At 40.7% G+C, this 17,641-nt stretch overlaps 1 long non-coding RNA gene across 2 annotated transcripts in view; it reads right to left on the bottom strand.

Moving 5' to 3' along the window:
* Nucleotides 1-2,521: 2,521 nt before the first annotated feature.
* The window catches only part of LOC118969175 (uncharacterized), a 465,723-nt gene continuing 450,603 nt past the window's right edge, over nt 2,522-17,641 (bottom strand). For both annotated transcript variants that reach the window (XR_012130315.1, XR_005057088.2), the window contains one exon: nt 2,522-5,458. This is a non-coding gene — a long non-coding RNA (uncharacterized lncRNA). The remainder of the gene's footprint in view (nt 5,459-17,641) is intronic.

The following is a 17,641-nucleotide window of genomic DNA, read 5'->3' as shown; positions in this document are numbered from 1 at the left end:
AATAAAGGATATGTACATTTGTTTTCTGGTTTTACTTATATATTTCTAATTAAGAATTTTGAATATTATTAGACCACTATAATGATCAGTTTAAGATTAAAAATTAAATAATTTCAATTCCTAGGTTTTTAAGAAATCTAGATTGGCTCTTTTGCTTTCATATGTCCAATTGTCCCTCAAGATTCCTTTTCTTAAACCAGTAACCATTAAGTTACTCTTAAACCCACACTAAGTAGTATTTAACACAGGGGACAGAAGGCCAGATAGGTCTGGTTTTTGGTATCAGTAGTGTCTTTGTTGTGGAAAGATGTCAGTTTTCAAATTCTTACTACACTGTGCGACCTGTGTACCTTAGGCAACTTTATAGCTCAAACCCCAGTCCTTGGGGACTTATAGCAACTTGTAAAGCCATGAGGAATTTTTCAGCAAAGTTGTATTTCTTAGTTTATTCATGGATTAGACTTGTAAGAGTAGATTCATTCTAAGGCTCTAATAAGTGGGGGTTTTTTTTACCCTGAAAAGACGCTTGCTTCTCTTTTTCCAACGTTCAGCTTATGATGGTTTTAGAATTTATGTTCTCAGTTATATCCCCCATTGACTTTGAAATCTTAGAAAATACCCACCATGGTTCTTCTCAGAATTCTGTGCTATTCAAAGCTTTTCTTTATGTAGCATTAGAAAATAGAGACACACAAAGCTATTACCCTGAGTTTGCTGCTCTGGTTTGCTTCTAAGAACTTTGGCTCTGCTCTTTCGACTAAGCAGAAGTCATGAGAGTGGTCTAAGAATGGAGAAATGTGTGTTATTAAGGGTGGAGAACGTGAAGAGGATTTCCACTCTAAGTTTCTCAGAGTTGGGCTGAAGGTAACTTCTTTTTTCTTTCACTAGAAAAGATTGAGCTAGATAAAAATAAACAAAAACAATAGATGTCTTTAGAATGAAGCCTATAAATCCAAGCTGGGAAGCACTGATGGTCCCATCGCCCACTTGGCTGGATGTGCCGGTATCATGTGTATGACTGGTCTGGGCCATTTTGTTTCTTGACTTCTTTGGGGCTATCAGTATAAGGGCTTTTTGTTTGTTTACTTTCTATTTAGAGCTGAATTTCCTTTTAGTTTCAATATTTGCTCATCTCTGTTCCACTACTTCCAAACTCATTACTTTGTGCGTCATCTCGATTCAAATGCATTTCAAAGGTAACTTCCTCTCTTTTGGGCCATAGGACATGAAGTCTTTAAGCTGAAAGGTCCCTTAGCTTCACTCACTATGATATCCTCATTTTACAAATGAGAAAAATGAGGCACAGAGAAGGTAGGGAATTGTTGGTCATAATTTAGTGGGATTTGTCTCAGATCCTAGTTCTTCTGAGTCCTGGTTCAGTCATCTGCCTAGAGAGGCAGTATAATCTGAAGCAGGACCAGCACCAAGGCACATGTCTGGATAGTTTGTTCTCTCCCTATGTGACCCTGTATTAGTTTTCTATGCTATGTAACAAACTGACACAAAAATATTGTCTTAAAACAATATACACTTACTATCTGTTATGTGCTATATATATATATATATATAAATCTATCATCTATCTATCTATCTATCTATCTATCTATCTATCTATCATCTATCTATATCTATCTGTCTATCATCTATCTACCTATCTATATCTATCTATCCATCTAATCTATCTATCTATCATCTATCATCTATCTACCTATCTATCTATATCTATCTATCTATCTACTATCTATCTATCTATCTACTATCTATCTATCTATCTATCTATCTATCTATCTATCTATCTATCTATCTATCTACCTACCTACCTATCATCTATCATCTATATCTATCTATCTATCTATCTATCTATCTATCTATCTATCTATCTATCTATCTATCTATCTGTCTGTCTATCTATCTATCTATCTATCATCTATCTATCTATATCTATCTATCATCTATCTACCTATCTATATCTATCTATCCATCTAATCTATCTATCTATCTATCTACCTATCTATCTATCTATCTATATCTATCTATCTATCTATCTATCTATCTATCTATCTATCTATCTATCTACCTACCTATCATCTATCATCTATCTATATCTATCTATCTATCTATCTATCTATCTATCTATCTATCTATCTATCTATCTATCTATCTATCTATCTATCTATCTATCTATCTATCTATCTATTTATCTATCATCTATCTATCTATATCTATCTGTCTATCATCTATCTACCTATCTATATCTATCTATCCATCTAATCTATCTATCTATCTATCATCTATCATCTATCTATCTATCTACCTATCTATCTATCTATCTATATCTATCTATCTATCTATCTATCTATCTATCTATCTCTATCTATCATCTATCTATCTATCTATCATCTCTCTCTCTCTCTCTCTCTCTCTCTCTATTTCTATCTCTATCTATCTATCACATTATATATATATCTTACTATTTCTGTGGGTCAGGAATCTGATCAAGGCTTAGCTGGATTCTCTGAGTTCCAGCTGCAATAATCAAAGCATCAGCCAGGCTGTGTCCTCATCCAGAGGCGCGACTGGAGAAGTAGTCAAACTCTCAGGTTGTTGGAAGAATTTATTTCCTTGTAGCTATGAGACTGAGGACCCTAACTTCCTTATGGTTGATCTCAGCTCCTAGAGGCCATCCTCACCCCCTTGACATGTGGGCCTTCTAACATGCCAACTTAATTCTTCAAAACCAGCAAGATAAAGTCTTAATGTAATCAACTTTAGGTAATCAAGGACAGACATCGCATCACCACTGCCATATTCTACTGGTTAGCAGCAACTCACAAGGAGCACCCAACTCAAGGCAAGGAGATGGTACAAGTGGATGAATACAGGGAGATGAGATCACTCGGGGGCGCCTTAGGGTCTTTCCACAACAGCCCCAAACAAGTAATTTACTTGGGCTAACAGAGGAGTGAATGCCAGGCAAGCAGTATTTGATCAGTTTGCAAGCATGTTCTTAGTGTTGTCTCCTAGCTCTGTTCTCTCATTCAATAATTTTATCCTTTTTATCAATGACTTACAAAAGATAGGTTTTTCAAATTTATGAGTGAATGAGATCAGAGTGTTAGCAAATAATTTGGATAACACAATTAGCTTCCATTTTTATTTTCATGCTAGTTAAAGGGAGAATATTTTTGACTTATAGAGTGATTTTTATATTTGAATTTCCTTGCATGTGACCTCCTATTCTGCCAGAGGTACCCATTCACTGTGGGGAAAGCTGAGATTTTTGCAGCAGGAATGCAAGGCCAAAGGCAGGGCTGAATTTATAAATTCCAAAATGGAAGCTGTGAGTCTGTAGACTAGCCATACAGCAGAAGGCAGGCTGTGGTGAGAGAGACTGGGTTTCCTAAACTTCTTTAGCTCCCAGTAACATTTCTGATCACTGAGTTTTAATATAAGTGGTAGGGCAGAGGGAACTTAGATACCTCTGCAATTAAGGAAGGAAAGAAGCTCACCCCTTGCATTTCAGATGACTGTGGGGAGGAGAAAGGAAAGGGTAGGATGTGGAGGTCAGATGTTAGGGCTCTTAGGGACCTTGATCAAGGCCAGAAATTCAAGGGCTGGAGAAATATCCAGATAGGTTTATGGAAAGACAGTCAGGTTGGGGTGATTGTCAGTTTCCTTAGGGGTGGCTTGAGGTAACTGCAAACTTCTGGAATTGGCCCCCACATGGCTGGGCAGCCATGCTTTCCAATGTGGTGTGTCACTGACAGAGAGGTAGCTGGATACATGGATCTGAGGCACCACTTCCGTCCTCCTGTTTGTGCCATTCTCGGAGCCCAGAAACTCACATGCCCTGGGGAGGGCACGTGGAGATGCTGACAGGGCTGGGAGTGAAAATGAAGGTTCCCAGTGACCTGGACCTTACCTGGGCCCTGTGATCCATCTTTTTGTGTTTCAGAAAATTGCTCACTGCAAAGAATTGCCCTCCCCCACTTGACCTAGGTAGGATTCTCCCATGCCATGTGGGTTACCTATGACAAGGCTAGACACACATCCTCCAAATGCCCATTTTTTCCTCATAAATGATTAGCTGAACTACTTGTGTCTGCTGAACAACTGGAACAAAATGCTTGTTTGTCAAATTTTAGAGTTAGGTCTCTTTCCCCTAGGTCTCTGAATTTTGGCCCAGGGTCAGCCTAAGCCAGGAAACAATACCTCCTAAGAACAGGCTGGCCTTAAGATAAAATATTCTCTAGTCTTCTGTTCTGTCACACCATCCTTTCATCCCACTTCCCCATACCCAGGTCTTTTTAGCCTCGTTTACTCCCCTCTGTAAAAGAAAAACTCTTTCTGCTGAGCGCTTGAGAAACCTGCAGACCTTATAGTCACTATGCCCTCCCCATTGTAACAGCCCCTCCTCCTACTGTAATAGCCCTTCCTCCTTTTGCAATGACCATTTTGATTAAAGTCTCTCTTTACTAAGTCTGGGTTTGTTCTTATTTGGCAAGAGCATGTGCCTCTGCCCCGGCTGCGGATGCCAGCTTGGTGAGCCGGGCTGGGTCGGGGCCATCGACACCTCGGGGATGAGACTGGACAGGTCGCTTTCCAGTTCAGACCAGCGAGCACCAGAGGATGTGGGGCCCCTTTTCCGTTGTCATCATGTCTCATGATTCTCTCCTTCAGCCAGTCAACATCTTGACAGTAGAGGGGCTGGAGTGCTCCAAAGGATTGAAAATTCATTCAAAAGAATGACTCTGTTTCTTTGAGCTTCAAAGTCATTTTTGGGTAAGACCCCGTTACAGGATAATTAATTTTTTTTTTTTGCTACCCAGCACGGCCTTATGAGGGTGAGTAGTTCTGTCACTGGAAGTGCACAAAAGCCATATTTTATTAGCCGACAGTAGTGCGTATAGATCTGTGACCAACTGCACTAGAATTAGGAATCAAATAAAATAGGATGATGTTCAACAGCAGTAAATGTAAGATCCTGCCTTTGAGTTCAAAAACATGTAAGTGCAGGATGGGAATATTTGGTTTAGGAATGGCACAGAAGCACAGGAAGAAAAAAATTAGAGGTTGTATTAGTCAGGAATTTTTTGGTTGCAACTTACAGAAATTCAACTGGAATTAGGCAAAAGGGCAAAAAGGGAATTTATGGGCTCTCAGAATCCAAGAGCAGCCAGACCAAGGGAAGAAAGAGAGGCTGCTGGGCTTCAGGGGTAAAAGGAGCAAGGGGTGCCAAAGCCCTGGGGCCCTCCATTCTCAAACAGGTTCTCTTTGGGAGGCATTTTCTCCTTTGGGCTCTCGTCTCTCTCATTACAGACCATCCTTCCGTACTAGGCAGGATTATGACCCTTAAATGGTTGTGAGTCTTACCTCTTCTGACTTTTGTTACAGGGCTTGAGAGAGGCTCAGAAAATTCTGTGGAAGTCTTCTGATGGGGAAACTGGTTAGGGTTCTCCTGTAGCCAGGGAAACAGAATCATGTGAAAAAAAGGTCAATTCTCAAAATAGCCATTTAAATGTGCCTATGTGGATGGGGAAGGAACAGGGCCAATCCAAAATTTCAAGAAGTAAAGGGAGTTGCTTGGTAAATAACCCCATACAGTTCAAGTAAAAGTGTGTATTCACTGTTGTTAATATTAAGTCAGTAAGAGAGTGTGGTTTTCGGAGTTGCTGCTCTGGCGGGAGGCAGGTTTGTGGATGTGGAGGTTGGGGCAGCAGGAGGCACACCTGGAGATGGGGGTTTCATTATGGGGTTGTGTGTGGAGGAGATTACAGACCAAATGGAGGGTGACTTGAGGAAGCAATAGGCTGGTGGGGCAATTCAAACTGTTTCATGTTATTGCTAATGTAGCTATCTTGAATATATTGAGACTGGAGAGAAGAACGTCCGGGGACACAGCAGATGTCAATGCTGTCAGCTGCTCCTACTCTTATGGACTAATACATAGAAGAAGCTTCAGGGCAACATACTGATTCAGTATAAGGACTTCCTTGCTATCAAAGCTGTCCTGGGATGCATGGGCATGTATGATGAAGCAGTGAATAACATATGTGGCATATAGGGTTCACTTATTCACTCCATCCCTCATCCATTCGGCAAATATTCACTCATTAGTAGACAAGATAACAAAAGCTCTGCAAGAGCAGCTGGCATAGCACTGCCCTGCACTTGGCCCAATGTGTGAGTGCTAGATTCATATTTGTTAAATGAATGTAAGAGTATATGACAGAGTGAGGGGGTGCGGTCACTGCTGGGCACTAGAGATGACCACAGGCCCTCAGGGACTGACAGTCTAATAACGGCAGTCGATCAGTGGTGATGCTCTGTGTGTGGTGCTCTGATGGACGTGTGCACAAGTTGCTCTGGAAGGACAAAGGAGTGAGATTGGCAGAAAGTGTCCCTGGGGCTCAAAGACAACAGGCTGGCAGAGTTGGACACTTGTTATTGGAAAAGGTGAGCAAGGTGGGGAAGAATGAGAAGAACATTCCCAGAGGTAGAAAGAGTGTAGTGAGGGGAGAGAGGTGGGGCCTCCTGTTCCTGGGTGGTTCACCTGCCTGATGGATGCCCCACTGCAGGCCCTGTAGTGCACTGGTTCTGTTTCTCCCATTTTTGTGCTGTAAGTGCCCTCCCTGCCCCACTAGGTGCTGGAGCAGAGAGCAGCCAGGGATCTCCAGGTGTGTGAGGGTTGCCTTCAGCCTGGACTCTTTTCACCTTCATCCGGGAGAGGGCAAAGGCCTAGGGTCACCAACATGCCCCTACCTCCCCAGAAAACGCCCTTTATCCAGTCCGTCTGGCACATTCGTTTTCTCACTCCCACCCCTTACCTATCCAGTCTGACCTCCTTTTTCTGTTGTGATGGGATGGGAGGACGTGATGGGATGTAATGTAATACTTAGAATCATAAAGGTGTAAATGATAGGCCAGGTTTAATCTCCTATCCATTCAGGGTTCATTTACATTTTAATAAGAGAAAACATTTCTAGCCAAAGCAATGATCTCCTCAGTGGGAAATTTTGAGCATTTCCAGTAGAAGTGGGAGGATTTAGAGGACTTGTGATGAGGATTAATTCCTTTACCCCCATGCCTAAGAGTTTTTTTCACACTGTGGGTTGTGGATTAGGAAATCAATATTGTGGGTCACAGCTAGCATTTTAAAAAGAGTGAAATAGAATTGAATAGAATGGAATAGAAGAGATGAAGATATCAGAGTTCATAGCATGTAGTAAGGGTAAATTGTATTTCACACAACATATTTCAAGTAAGTATATATGTGTATGTAAAGGATGTAAAATATATTTATTGCTATGGGTTGTAAAATCAAAAGTTTGAAAAACACTGCTTCAAATTTCCCTTGTAGAAAAATGTAATTTGATTTTGCCTGAATGAATTGGCTTTTTCTTAGAACTGGAAAGATCTTGGCTTGCATTGTTCAGCTTGCATTGTGGTGGGTTTTGAGCAGAATATTTTGGTTTTGTTTTATGTCCCATACCAGAGGAGTGGAAGTCTCTCAGTTTTTCTAAGTCCTCACAGGAAATAAAACAAAATGAAATACTAACAATTGTTTCCTGCCTACCGAAGCAGATGATTTTTACCTCAGATTTCCCCAGGGACCATCATAAGGGGCAAAAACTTGACTCAGTGTTTCTAAGTGCCCTTGAGGGTCAGAGTTACTGGTAATGCCTGTCTGCCATCCACAAGCCACAAGCGTAAATGTGGATTTCCTACTACACTTTTCCATTTGTTGAGGGCAGAAGAACCAACATGGCTTGTTTAAATCAAATAAGGCCACTGTTTAAATAACTAATCTTGAGGAAGAAAAGGTAGACCAGGTGGTGGGAGCAGAAGAAAGCACAGAAGTGTTTTCAATGATTATCCCATTTTAGATAAAAGCATGTGAAAATGATAAACTGTAGAAATATTTTTTTTTTTCCCAAAGATGCCTCCTGAGCTCTGAAGAGCTGTATGGAGAATTCCATTTCATGCAAGAGGGTGACTGAAAATGCCAAGTCTATTAGGTGTAAGGGGAACAAGATCTTGGTGGAGATTCAGGCAGACAACCGTGAGAGTTTCTGCCCTCGGGAAACCACCCAGAATTGTAAACTGATTGTTTATGTGATGAAATTTGCGCAGTCTGTGCCACCCAGATGGAAAAACCCAGCCCAACCAAACCCCATTATTCTTTGGCCAGATTGATAATGAGTAATGATTAACAAAATATTCTTTTCCTTGGCTAGACTCCCAGGAGAGAGGCTGTTTATCCCAGGCGGCTTAGCGAAGGAGGAGCTTGCCTGTGTGGGCTCTCCGTAATCCAGGGGAGGGCAAGGCAGAGCTCAGGCCTCTCTGACAGATGAGGTTCCCTGTCTCAGGTGGTCTTTCTGGATCAGGTTGCCTCTAATTACAATGTGATCGTTTTAAAAGTGAAATTCCAGGAAGCAGTGAGCCAATGAGCATCCCTGACTTCTCAGAGCCTTCAGACCCACAGGAGCAAGTAATCACCTTAATGATCTAGTATGTCAAGAGCTTCAGAACATAGCCTTGAAGCTCCTTCCTTGAGATTCCTCATTACATTAGCCCCTAAATGTAATATAAACTACAATATACCAGAAGAAGTCACCTCTAAGTCTGATCTGTTATCCAAAATTTAGTATGATCTATTTTTTACTTAAAAGGAAAAGACTGAGAATATCAAATGTTATTAGCCTTTCTCTCACATTCGGCCCTTTGTAATTTGAAAAGACTTGTTCGTTGTTAAATACGTGTCTGTGAAGAAGCAATGAGATCAGAAGTGGCAAGCAGAGTCCCAGGAACCACAGCTCTAGGGAGATGCAGACACCATGATTTTCAGGAGGAGGGACGGGAATGCTGCTGACAACACCGACTGAGAAATGGCAAGTGCGATCTTGTCTATAGAGGGGTTTGCCTCAAAGTGAATGGTCTGTCTCATATTTTCACAAAGGTACAGGAGTTTTATCAGATATGATACACGTTCCACTGGGAACAGTTTGTGGACCAGAGGAGTATGTCTGGGAGACAGTTGAAGAAAATTCAGGAAAAGCTGTGAAATGTAAACGAAGTATAGGAGGCTACAGCCCACCATGAATGCTGGCCAGGAGTCCTTCCCAAGTGGAATTCTCTTGGGAATGTAATTCTGAATTCCTGTTTGCATCATTTGAAGCCTCTTATATGCGTTTAACCTCTGTGTTGGGCATGTGTGTACTTAACATCTATCCCAATTCTCCATACTGCTGAGCAGGGTGCAAGAGTTTCACAGATAAAGGTTGGAAGGAAGGAAGGAAGAATGAATGAAGGAGAAGGGAAAGGAAAGTGGGGGGAAATAGAAGGAGGGAAATGAGAGAAAAAGCAGCAAGTCCTACTAAAGCCTAGGAAAGCGAGCACAGGTAGAAGCAGGCAGGGCTTCGCTTCTCTGTTTTTCACGGTCAGGCTGCAGCCAGGACCGACGTCAGGAAGTCAGTCTGCTTCCTGGTCCTGCGACTGGGCTGGGGGTGAAGTGAGTCTTGTCTACTGGGGCTTGGGATATGACCACAGGTGGGGCTCTAGAATGAGCAGTACCCACAAGGCCCCCAGGAGAGCCCGTGAGACTGAGTGAATCCGAGAGAGGTAAAAGAAAGCAAATATGGAGAGAAGGAGGGGCCCCAGAGGTGATATGTGGAGAAGACTGAGGCAAGTGAGTTTATTTCTGATACATTGCGAATGCTTTGCTAGTTGTGCAAACTAATAGTGGATACATGGGGCTGGTCTTGGCACAGAGGAGGTACTCAGTAAATAATTAGTGGGTGAGGTCTGATAATGGACCCTGATAATGGTGGGCAGAGAAGTAGATGCCAAAAGATTTAAGGGAATCAATTATTTTCAAGCATATTGGTTTCAAGCATTTAAGTTTCTAATTGATGTGCCAGAAGCCTGTCTTCCCGCAGGCACACAGCTTCTATGAGGAGCCACCTTCTCCTCCTCCTATTTGCTCATTCCCCATTCCCACCACCACTGCCACTAAGCAAGGCCTGGGACTACCACAGACACATGGATGACTGCTAGCCCATGTTCCCTGGAGCCCTGGACTTCCTCCACTGCCATCACCCCAAGTCTCCCCCTAGCCTCCCCTTTCTGCTCTGGGATTCCCATCTCACTGCTGGGAGTTCTGCAGATGACCATGGCTGGAATGGAAAAGAATGGAGTGTCTGGGCAACCAGGCCTTGAGGTCCTGATTGGAACTTGGGATAGTTTAATTCTAAAGCAGAGTTGAAAGTGGTGATGAGATTTCACAGTACTATTAGTGCAGTGCTACACTTCAGGTACGAAAGGGGTTAAAGAAGCATCTGGGGTTGGCTCAACATCTAACTACAATGTTTATATGGCAAATTGCTACTAATTTGCTAATAATTAACTAAGAAAAGACTATTAAAATCAAGCCATATTCACTGAGAACTAACAAACTAAGATGGTCTAACTATTTCACACTTTGCACAAAACTCAGATGGATCTAACTTGTCTGAATTAGGGCCCTCAGATGAAGTAGATAGAACACATCCTTCTCCAGCAGGCTTGCCCTCAGGACAGCCAATTTGCCCATAGGGAAAGAGGCCATAAAGTCAGATATCTGGTGGTGCTAACGCCTTCTGGATGTTTATAAAAGGAACAACTTGGGGCCAAGTGAACAAGAAAAGAGGAAGTTCCTGAAGCACTCGCAAAGGGTTGAGGCTGAAGAACAGATGTCTCTGGGCTACCCAGATGTCTGCCTAACAGCCCAGCAATACTGCTGCTGCTGAAACCCCAAGTCTACAACTCAGGGTGGTCTGGAAGTGAAGGATTGTTTTCCTGAGAGTGGTTTCAAGAATGCAGCTCCTCACCTAATAAAAGGAATGTGCGATGATTAACTGAGTCTAATATTAGCGTCTACAAAGTAAAGAGCAATTGGGCCTGCTATGAAAGAGAACAAACTTTGCACGCACCCACTGCCATGTAAAATCTGTTCTTTTTCAGTCATAAATCTTTCTTGGACGCCAGAGAAGAACCTCACTTCTGTCAGAAACACTGCGTGAACCAGAGAAAGAACACGCTGTTCACAAATGAAAGCGTCTTGAGTTGAAAGCTCTTGGTGTTGCGTCTGTCCGTTCTGCTGGCTTCCTTCTGAGGGTGTCCTTGACTTGGCCAGGCTTTGCATTATTTTTCACAGGATGGAGCAGCAGTGGAGAGAGGTCAGGACGGGCCATTTGCTTCAGGCTTCTGCTTCAGTCAGAGAACCAGCATCTGGCATTGAATTTCACTCTCCTCCAGGGTTTACTCTTGATTATACTTCTTTGAACACCAAATCCTTGATAATTGTGAAGAATACATTAATAGGTTTTATGGTTCTGCTAAACTCAAGAACAGCACCAATTGAGATGTCTAAGTTGAACTGACTTGTTCATCCAATAAGGTTATACCACTCTTGCTGAACCAGAGATATAGAAAAGTAGCAGCCACTTCACCTATTTTATCTAATTTGTCTTCATGAAACCCTTTGACGTGGGACAGTGGTTCTTCAGGTATGGTCCTCACAGTATCAGCAGCCCCTGAGAACTTGCTAGAAATGTCCATCCTTGGGCCCCACCCAGACTTACTGGGCCAGCAATCTGTGTTCTAGCAAGTCCTCCAAGTACTTCTGATGTACACTCAAGTCACTCAAGTGTGGGAACCACTGATGTAGGGAACATTATCACCAGAGAATTGATTATATGCCATCATATCTTGGATATTTAAAGTCTCTTATAGCTAAAACTTTTAATGTTAAATTCTGGATTCCCCAGGATCATCAGTACCATGCATGTAGTAGGCAGTCAATAATGTTCCTTATCGAAGCTTCATCTCTGACTTAAGAGTCTTTTACTTTTTTCCTTCCTCCCTCCCTCCCTCCCTTCCCCACTCCTTCTATTCCTTTCTTTCTGCCTTCTTTCCTTTTTTTTTTCTCTGCCTTACATCCTACACCAACGTATGTATTAGGTGGGGTTGACAGGTGGATCTTATCTGACCTGCCACTTGGTAGCCGCTTAACTCAGACTGGCCAAAGTGCTCCACTCCCTGGACACAGCAATTGGTCCAGAGGTCCCAGGAAGGTCACTGAGACCCCTTGAGGCGGGTGAGATCAATATGAACTCTAAGAAGGAGAAACTCTCCCTATATCCGCCTTTGTGAGCCCCAAGGAACTAGGTTAACTTGGAACTTTTTAGGGGGCACATTTGCTTCCACATGGAGATAGTCTACCTGGGAATAAAACCAACTCAGAGGCAGGCGAAGCCAGCTTTTGGAGGGAGAGGGGCCATTGAGCTGATGTCATCTTCCGAGCCTGCAGCTTCACCACGCATTGAAGCCAGAGTCTGCTTTCTTCTTGGATTTCATATTCAATTCAACATTCCCTGTGAACATCATTTGGGGTCCTGGAGACATTCATATTAATGATTCTTTCGTTATTGCAAAAGTGAGAAATGCATGTACAACTTTGGACTTGAAATGTAGAATGTTAAAGGCCCTTATAATCACCTCCACTTTCCTGAAAATCACTGTATTAGTTTTGTGCACATTCACTTAGATTTTTCTATCAACATAACAGTGCAATGTGATGCTTACTGAGACTTTTCTTAATGTCGTGGTTTTCCTAGAGGCCCAGAAAAATCAAGGATAAAACGATACCAGCACCCACATATCAGAGTGAGGTTATCAGATGGTTTACATAGGGTTTGCAAAGTGAGTGATCCAGGTCTGCCTTTATTAGTTCATATGAGAGGTTATATTTAAAATACAAGGCTATGAATTAATGAGGAGATTGACAAGGTCAATAAGAGCACAACTCTGGAGAACATTCCTGCCATGGTGGGGATAAGCCCCATCGTGGGATTGGGGCAGAGAAAGATTCTCTTTTACTCTAAGCCAAGTGGGGAGGAGATTTCAATAAAGTCACTCAGGATCTTTTAGGCATCGACTAGAATTTGGGAGATGTGGTACTGGTACCTCATTCATCCCACATTCCTGCCTGCAGGGCAGAGGAGGATAGAGATGAGACTGAACTCATAATTTGATTTGATTTGATTTAATTTCCTCTTTGACTGTCTGCCAACTGTTCCCAATTTGGAACTATTGCAAAACCTGAAATCATCCAGGCAGAATGCACCTATCTGGTTTGGATGACACTTGGGAAACCTGCCTGTATCATATCCAGTCATGGATTTCTCTTCTAAACCCATGACCTTCCTTTTACACTCTCCTGAGTCATTGCTCCCAACCTGGGTTGTCTCTACTCAACAGACTCAGGTATAGCACTAATGAGGTGGCTGTTGCATGCTAAGTGACTTTGTAGGACCCATTGCAAGTACAATGACGTAAGCTGTGATTGCACACACAGTGGAAGTCTTTACAATAATTTCCAGGTCTGTGTCCCAGTAAACATCAGAATTTTCTGGAACTGTACTTCTTTTTCTGGACTCTATATCTATGCTTCTATTCCCAGTTTCTCTTTCTGTGCCCAAATGAACTCCACCAAATAAAGCTCTTGAATTATGCCTATGATATCCCCCATTCCTGAATCCCCTTTTGTGAGCACCTTTAGGCTCTACTTCCTTATAAATACTGTAAGAACATTGCTTATAACAATTATTTATTTACTTTAAATAAGTGCATTTTTGATGAATTACCTCATTTCCTCCTCACAATATTCCTGTCTTCATTTTGAAGATGGGAAAATGGAGGCTCAGAGGGATTGAATGATTTGCACGGTGTCACACAGTAAATGAGTAGTGGAGGGAAGACAAAAATTCAGATTTTTCTGCCTTGCAAGGTCTACGTTCTTTTCCTTCCAACTCCATCTCCTCAGCTGCCTGCTCCTTGAAGCCACAGGAATACATTCAGTTCGCCCCAGCTTCAACATTTTCTCCCTGCTCTGTATCTCTATCATTTACCTTCAAACTCCCTAGAGTTTCTTCAAACTCAGAAGTTTCTAGTAGTAGATTATATTTCAGGTGCTCTGACCCTAGTCAGACTGAGGACTGGCTGCCAGTTTACAGAATCTGGGGAAGCAAGTTGCTTCAGCTGATCAATCCAACTTGAATATCTGAGACTTCTGTTCAATTAACTTCTCTTCAGAAGTGTTTTCTTTTTTTAAAGACAATTGTTTCTGTCTTAACAGAAAGGAATTGAAATTCCCATTTGTGGGACAGAGAAGGTTTCTGAAAAAAAAAAAAAAGTCAAGATTTTCCTAAAAAATGAGACTTGAGTGAATATCTGAAAAATGTTGGTAAATAAAAATATTCACTCAAACATCACTGTTTAATTCTTATCCTGTATATATATTTACTCTTCCTCTTCCCATATTACTCTTTGCTACTAGCAGTTTTTATGAAATCTTCATTCTATGTAAATGTTTTTTGGTAGCTTTTCAGCTAGAAGGAAGAAGGATGAAAAAAAGATGATCTTTAATAATGTTACTTGCTTTAGATGTATCATTTAAAAATAGTTGACACTGAATAATAATGGAAATAAAGAATAAAAAGGGCTATTTTTACTTGCATGTAACTGCCTGAACAGATGTTAAGTGATTTTTACAGCTGCTTTCAAAGTATAAATCTTTTAAAAAAATATATACTTTCAAGTATATTAGTTTTTATCTTAATCTGTTTAAATATTAGGCTTCCTGTTTTATATGTTCACTGAAAGTGGTTCAGATTAACAGCATTTATTCTTGGTTCTTAGAAGAAAATGATGTAACTTAATTTCACATGTCCCAAAACAGCATTTACAGTAAATGTTTATATACATAACCTCACTTGACCTTTAGAACTCAGTGAAATATTATTTACAATGTGAGAGGGCCAGAAGGCCCTTATTCTGTAAATATTGATAAGGTTTACAGGGCCTAGGAGAGGTGGGGTTCAGTGGGGCTGTTTGGCCCAATCTATAGGAGAGGTTTCCATTTTGGCTGCGATTAAGCAGATTTTTTCTATGGAAACAGGGTCTCTCCTTGTCTCTCATGCCAACTTCAACCTAGAATTACTCTTCTATTTTTCTCAAAAAAACCACATTGCTGTCATTTCAGAAACTGTGTTGGTCATTCAGAGGTACTGGGATATGGCAAGCCAGTAGGACTGCCAGATAAAGCTATAGGAAACCCAGTTAAAATTGAACTTCAGATAAACAATGAATCATTTTTTAGTATAAGCGTATTATAGGACATACTTATACTAAAAATGATTCATTGTTTATCTGAAATTCAAATTTAACTGGGCATACCATTTACCATATTTTTAATCTGCTAAATCTGGCAATCCTACAAACCCACTTCCTAAGCAAGAAGCAGCTGGTGGCCTGGTCCAAGCTTTAAGGTTAGTGATCCACTAACAGCACCATGGGAGGCAGACAAATGCAGAAGCTAAAGCTGGACTTTGTTGCTTGGGTTCATGTCCTGGCTTACTTCATCTCCCTGAGTGTCAGTTCCCTCCTCGACAAAACTGCAGATAAATAAAAGTCTCTATTTCCTTAGGATTGTTGTGAGAATTAAGTGATCCAGAATACCTTTTATGTGGTAACTGCTTGATAAATTATTTTTACGTTAGTGTTTTCACACAGTGCTTCCTCTTCCCAGAGAACACAGAGACGATGATCTTTTGAATTCTCTGTAATACCTCTGTGCATATATACATCTATATATCTATACCTATATCTATCTATATCTATATCTATATCTATATCTATATCCATATCTACATCTATATCTTTATCTCTATTTATACCTATATCTCTATCTCTATCTCTATCTCTATATCTATATCTGTATCTATCTATATCATCTGTATCTATATGTAGATCTCTATCTCTATCTATACATACACCTATATCTACATCTACATCTATATCTATATCTATATCTATATCTATATCTATATCTATCTATATCTATATCTGTATTTTTATCTATATGTGGAGTTTCTTACTGGCCAGGACATTTGTAACTAGCAACTGCATTGTCTGGTTTATCTTCTTTAGAAATATTTTAAAATATGTCCTTCAAAAATATATTTCTCCATTTGTAGAATGTTTTGTATTAAGTTGTCTATATTTATTATTGGTTTCAACCTGGTTTAAGAAAAAGGGAAATATTAAGTTTTAAAATATTTGTATATAGATATGTTTAACTTCATTTTTTTGATAGCTTCATCATAATATTTGTAAACTTTTAGTGTATATTAAAAACGTTTACTATATATATAGTTTCATTCGCTGAGTTAAAACTATTCTCTCAATACATCCTACATGTTATTAATGTAGATATTAATTAGAATATCATTTAGGTAGAAATAGAACCATTGTGTGCTCTGACTAGGGTCAGTACTGCAGTTTCACAGAGTGCCATTGACTTGTGTGCGCGTGTCTGTATGCATAATCGTGTACACACACATACATACAAAACGAGTGTTTCTGGATTTGCCTGCTTATCTGCTAACTCATGGTTACCATATGAGTCTACCTGGGGCTTATAAAACTAATTGCTACACATGCGGGTGAGGAGATAAGATGAGGGACCTCAGCATGCATAAGCTGTTTGAATTTCCTGAAACTTCCAGAGAGACTGGTGATGACTATGCATCGATCACTGTGCTAAGCATTGTGGAATCATGCAAAGCTGCACAAAACCCAAGAGGTTTATGATTTGTTTGAGGGAGGAAGGATGGAGAATAAAACATACATAAAAATTACCACAGTAAAAGCAGCATGTGGTAAAGGGTTTAGGATGAACACTGATAACTTATGCTGTGGGACCAGATGTGCTTGTCCTATCATGATGACAAGTGACAGATCCAGCTGCCACATTTGACGATGATGACTTTAAGGTAAGATAACTTTCCCACTGAAGTTTAATTTCCTATTTCCTTTTCTTTTTCTCTTTTCCTCCTTTTCTACTGGACACAGGCTGCCTATTAAGATCAACAGGAAGGGTGACATTTTCAAAGAGTGTCTGCTGCATGACATCACTAAACAGCATGCTTTAATTCTAAAGCAATTTGATGGTTTAAAAAAATTGAAAAATATTTTGGACATACAAAAAGTACATAAAATAAGAATTTTAACCCAATGAAAAGGAAATTAAGCTAACTTAATTTTTTCCCTTGTAGTAAATGAACAGAACTGTTTACTAGCACACAGTACCCCCCAGTGCCTAAGTGGATATAGACAACCTGTCCTGTTGGGATTTGCCAGTGGCACTGGAAGTCACCATGCCCTTTATCCATGTAATTTCTCAATGTGCATCAGGAGCCCCAACAATGTTTATGCCTTTGTCTCAGTAATCCTTCATCTGAGCAACTAGTTTAAGAAAACGATACAGGAAGATCTGGTTACACACACAGAAATGCACGTGTGCTGTTGATCTAAATCTGTGTGTTTGGGGAACTCTTGTAATTTTTGCTTTCATATCCAAACTTCCTGTAAGAGAAATAGTAGGCTGGCTTCATGAGCGGGCCACCAGTGCACTTGCCCAGGTCCCACACTCAGAAAGGGATGTGATGCTCTGTGATTGTCATCTTGGAATTCTTAATAATTTTATCTTTGAATTTGTGCTTGGAAAGTGGAGTCTGATGGGACAATGGAGCGTGCACAG

This window comes from Manis javanica, chromosome 1 (assembly GCF_040802235.1).
Source record: "Manis javanica isolate MJ-LG chromosome 1, MJ_LKY, whole genome shotgun sequence".
Classification (NCBI taxonomy): Eukaryota; Metazoa; Chordata; class Mammalia; order Pholidota; family Manidae; genus Manis; species Manis javanica.
The sequence above is the reverse complement of the archived record's forward strand: the minus strand, read 5'-3'. Positions and strand labels throughout refer to the sequence as shown.